This window comes from Xenopus laevis, chromosome 7L (assembly GCF_017654675.1).
Source record: "Xenopus laevis strain J_2021 chromosome 7L, Xenopus_laevis_v10.1, whole genome shotgun sequence".
NCBI lineage: Eukaryota > Metazoa > Chordata > Amphibia > Anura > Pipidae > Xenopus > Xenopus laevis.
In genome coordinates this window covers 130,574,691-130,580,690 of record NC_054383.1, presented here as the reverse complement: position 1 = coordinate 130,580,690, position 6,000 = coordinate 130,574,691, and positions in this window count along the sequence as shown.

Below are 6,000 nucleotides of genomic sequence, written 5' to 3'. Positions count from 1 at the left end.
GATGCACCTACACACCAATATTACAACTAAATACACTTGCTGGTTCAGGAATGACATTTTATATTGTAGAGTGAATTATTTGCAGTGTAAACAGTGTCATTTAGAAATAAAAAAATACATCATAATAATCATGACAGAATCCCTTTAACTTAAGCCTGTGGGACAACTTCTGATGTACAAATACCTGCACTTTGTTAATGACCTTATTGAAAAGATAACCTACTAGGTATTCACCATGAATATGTAGTGCAAGTATGAGCTCCAAAATTGCAGGCATGTTTTGGTTGCATAAAAAACAGATCTACTGCCAAACAGAGTCTCATGTAGCTACCATTCCTCATAGGGGCTACCAAATGGCCAATCACAGCCCTTTTTTTGCACCTAAGGGACTATTTTCATGCTTCTGTTGCTCCCCAACACTAGTTACATCTGAGTCTTGTTCACGGGTAAAAAAGTTTTGGGACCCCTGCCTTAGACAGACTTTAGAGGGAAGTGCTCTTTTAATGAGCAAGAATGGATGTACTTCTGCTCCCCATAGTACTCTTGTGCTTATAGTGACCCTTTAAGGTTACTCCCATTAAATTATTGTAATATTAAAGGGAATTCTGCACTGAAATCTGTCTCAAAAGAGCAAACAGATTTTTTTTTTATATTTAATGGGGCTAGACATATTGTCAATCTCCCAGCTGCCCCCAGTCATGTGACTGATGCAACAGTATCTTTGCAGTATACAGTATATTGCAAACAGACCATACTATCCACTCTTTGTTTCTATTCCTTGCGTATATGTAGCAATGAGCATGTTGTTTGGTTTTTATGTATAGACGGAATGTAGATCTGAAAAATAAGGTGAATAACCTGGTTAAACACTCAGGGAGGGAGGGAGTTACTGAATGCACCATCACACCTACCCCTGAGGGCATAAGAAGGAGTAATGTACAGATATTTACATTTTATGTCAAATTTGTGTCGAATTAGAGAGTTTACAGAGCCAAGATAAAAAGATTTATAAGCTTCATATCTAGAGGCAACAGAAGTCTTTGGAAAGGGTAACTATTGCCCCAACATGAAATAATTATTTGTAGACTATTCAGATCTTCATTGCACCTTGAAGTATTTGTAACAACTGAAATCCTATGACATTTATTTTCATTATTTCTCTCTCCCCTCCCTGTTTCCTGCAGTGAATGGACAGGAAAGCTTGGAGATTCATGTGTTGGAGAAATAGGTGTCCCTAGTGTGTGTATGAGGTGCTGGAGAGGAGGCAGACTGCGTCATATCTACTCAGTTTGGCACCGTTATTATAATGGTTGTAACAAATTTTTTTTTTTTCTCCAGGTCTAGTAACCCCTAGCAACTAATTTGTTTTTTGCTTGCAGACAATGTATTGTTTGGTAACAGTTGCTAGAAAATTTGTCATACTGATTTCTTCTTCGTTAGTATTTTGCAGTATTGCAAGTGATATTGTGCAATTTCAGAGAAATGGTGTCATTTCTTTACCCAGAATGCATAATTTCCCCACAATTCCTGCATAATTATGGCCATGAGGGGCAGCTGTTTCTGCATGTACTTTGATGCAAATCAGACATTGAAAATTGTTTGGGTGGTGCTACTTTTTTTGTATCTTAATGGGGTTGGTGACCCTGGAGAGCTAGGGAAAACTTGATTAAAGGAACAGTGACACCAAAAAACAAAAGCATTTTAAAGGAATGACAATATCATGTAGTGTTGCTCTGCACTGATAAAATTGGTGTGTTTGATTCAGTAACACTACTATAGTTTATATAAACAAGCTGCTGTGTAGCCATGGGAGCAGCCATTCAAGCACAGGGTACACAGTAGATAACAGATAAGTACTACTATAGTTTATATAAACAAGCTGCTGTGTAGCCATGGGAGCAGCCATTCAAGCACCAGATACACAGTAGATAACAGATAAGTACTACTATAGTTTATATAAAGAAGCTGCTGTGTAGCCATGGGAGCAGCCATTCAAGCACAGGATACACAGTAGATAACAGTCGCTTAAAAAAACTATTTGGTATCTTAGGGTAATTTATCGATAAAATCTTGATCCAAACAGTGACAAAAAAATCATTCCATCATATAATCTGGAAAACATGTACAATGAAACCTGTACTTTATATCTCCTGATTTTAAAGGGATTATGTCATGGGAAAACATGTTTTTTTTTTTTTTTTTACAAAATACATCTTGTAATAGTGCTCCTTCAACAGAATCCTGCATCAAAATCCATTTTACAAAAGAGCAAACCTATTTTTTTTTTATATTTAATTTTGAAATCTGACATGTTGTCAGTTTTCCAGGTGCCCTCAGCCATGTGATTTGTGTTCATATGAGTCATATGACCCGCCCCCCAGCAGTCCATCAACAGAACAATGGGAAGTTAACCAGATAACAGCTCCCTGAACCTGCATTGCTAAAAATGCACCCCACCTAGCGTTAGGCATAAGGACAGCACTCGGTAGTAAAAATCCAAGTCCTGCTAACCCAAGTCACGACTCTTTCAGTTACATTGAGTAGGAGAAACAGTAGTCTACCTGAAAGTAATAACATTGTGAAGTGCTGACTCTTTCTGAAAGCACATGGCCAGGCACAATGACCTGAGATGGCTGCATAAACACCAATATTACAACTAAAAAAATGCTTTAACTGGTTCAAGAATAACATTTTATATGGTAAAACGAATTATGTGCAATGTACACAGTGTAATTTAATAATAAAAACTATACCATTTAAATCATAACAGAATCCCTTTAAAATTTCCCTGTATTTTACACTGTTGTTTAGTGGCCCCACCAATATATGAACCATTTCCCTGATTTTTCCAGATTTTGCACCACTGTTTTCTGGTCCCCTAAAATACATAAAATGGGGGCTCCACTATATAACATATATTTTTCTACTAATGTTAAGTGTCTTTAACAAAGTTGTGGAATTCCCTATGGGTAGGGTTGCCACCTTTTCTGGAAAAAAATACCGGCCTTCCTATATTCTTGCAGTTTTTTCCTATTAATAACATTGGCATCAAGCTTCATTTTTACTGGCCAAGCCGGAAAATACCGGCCAGGTGGCAACCCTACCTATGGGCGGTATTGCAAGTTTTTACTAAGGATAGAAACCAGTATTTCTTTGCATTGTGAGTGTAAAAGTGCTGCCTGTCTGTAGCGTCATTAAAGCATTACTAACAGAATTCTTGTCATTCTAGATAAACCAGTTTGGGCAGTGTGTAGTCAAATATAAGACAAGGAAAGTAGGCCGGAAGCATGAGGAGCCATTGGAAGTGGATCTTGGGAGTGAAATGCAGCAGGAAGTGAGATGGGCGGTGACAGAATCACTTGTAGTTTTTCCTGGTATTTTGAATTGCTGGAATTCCCACAAACATCCCCTTTAAGCAAAATAAATTCAGTTAAGGTAACCTGGACTGGTCTTTTAGCGAGAGCATTTTGCTTGGGCTTCCAGGGTCACACAAAGGGAAACCAAGCTATGAACATTATAGTACATACATTATCTACTGTATATATATATATATATATATATATATATATATATATATATATATATATATATATATATATATATATATATATATATATATATATATATATATATATATAATAGGATTTGCATAATCGTTTTCCCAAGACTTTCTTCTAGTTTTACCAGGCTTCTTTTTCTCTTAATCTTGCCCTGAAGGAAATACTTTTTTGGGGTGTGGATTGAAGACGAGAAGAGCATTGCTGTGCTTCATTCAGTGCACACATACTAGAGACCTGTGTCAGAGCCCATGACAAAGTGCCCTGGGAGCCACGAAATGTGCAGGGCTACAGAAGATATTTATTTTTTAATGTCATTTAAAATAAATACTTTTTTTATATTGTGGGACTTTTTTGTGACTCTTGGGGAGTTTTTAAGTGCCTGGAGTCCCCTTGTTTTGCTATTGGTTTATCCACTCCCCAAGCTGAGGGTTTGGGGCTAGTGCACCCAGATAACCTTATCTACATTATAAGGGGCAGATTTACTAAGCTCGAGTGAATAGTTCGAATCAAAAAATATTCGAAGTAATTTTTTGGGTACTTCAATCGAATTCAATCGAATCGAATGATTATAACGATTCAGAGTTAAAATCATTCGACCATTCAACCATTCGATAATCGAAGTACTGTCTCTTTAAAATAAACTTCGACTTCATACTTCGCCAAATTAAAGCTACCGAAGTCTTATGTTAGCCTATGGGGACCTTCCACAGCACTTTTCTAAGTTTTTTTGGTCGAATAAAAATCCTCCGATCGATCGCTTAAAATCGTTCAAATGATTTTATCGAACGGTTTTTATTCGATCATTCCATTGAACCTTTTGCGCTAAAATTTTACTTCGAGGGATTTTTAACCCTTGAAATTCGACCCTTGATAAATCTGCCCTTAAGTGTTCTAAAATAATGTCTCCTGTGCTCCTGGTTGTTGTTTTATATTACCTGTGTGAGTTCACCCACCTCTGACCCATGACCCCAGACACACTCAGGGTCATTTATTAACACTGGGCAAATTTGCACCTGTAACCTATGGCAACCAATCAGATGATTGCTTTCAGTGTTCAACCTGCTGGCTGAAAAAAGCTAATCACTGATTGGTTGCGATGGGATACTGTCCAGGGGCAAATTTGCCCAGTGTTTATAAATAAGCCTGAATATATGTATATTTTACCCATTTGCATCCATTTCTTGATTCAATCTGCAACTACTTTATCTTCAGCATGACTTACTGCCCTCCTGCACTGCATACAATTGTAAATGGTATCATTGTAGAATGGAAATAATGCAATCTAATTAGTGATGGCGAATTTGCACCGTTTCTGTTCGCCGAAAAATTAGCGAATTTCGCACGAAAATTTTTTTGGACTCCGACGAATTTTTTGGGGCGAATTTTCGTGGATTTATTCGCTGGCGGCGAATCGCGCAAATTCGCAGTGAATTTGCGCCTGGTGAATAAATTCGCCCATCACTAAATCTAACGTGGCGTGAGGTTAAAAAGTCATAAAGGATTACATTTTGCTGTCATACCACAAAATAACTGAGTTAGTATTTATTGATACTGTAGGATTAATACTTGAACAAAATCTGAACCACTGACTGTAGAACAACATGAAGGTTGCTGCTGCCATCTTGCCCCATCGTTCTACATTCCTGATTGGCCATTGCCAGGGGTCATTAATGTAATTACTTTGACAGTTGTTTCCCTTATCATTATCCCTTCCTCTCCGTGCTTCTAAAGGACTAATAATTAGAAATTCTTTAGGAATCTCTTGTCTAGGATGCTTTATCACCTGCAGTCAAGCACCCCCAGCAGTTGTAGCCATAAGATAGCACCCATCAAATATACACTGTTTGTGGCACAGAGGTCTTCTGCCCTCTTTACCCACTAAAACTGCCATTGTATATTTTCTCCAATTAGTTTGCCCATATAGACCTAATCATTTAGGTATAGACACTGTGGACGGAAGGTTTCAGGTGCATTTAAGAAAAAAGTTGTATTCGTCTCATCAAGTTATACTTGTTACAAGCACCCGTTTATTAGCACCACTAACACCAGGACACAAAGCTGTAGTTCCAGTTCTGGTTTTTTATTTTGAGGTTGCTTCTTTGTCATTTTTCAAACTTAGTTCAGATGCCATTTAAGGAGTTTTCCCCTGTTTGACTTAAACCAACATGATTTTTGGCATTGTTCCAATTTAAAACTTGCTTAGAATTAGCCATTCTATAACGTAATAAAAGTTTAAAGGAGAACTAAACCCTAAAAATGAATATGGCTAAAAATGCCATATTTTATATAGTGAACTTACTGCACCAGCCTAAAGTTCCAGCTTGTCAATAGCAGCAATGATCTAGGACTTCAAACTTGTCACAGGGGGTCACCATCTTGGAAAGTGTCTGTGACACTCACATGCTCAGTGGGCTCTGATTGGCTGTTGAGAAGCTAAGCT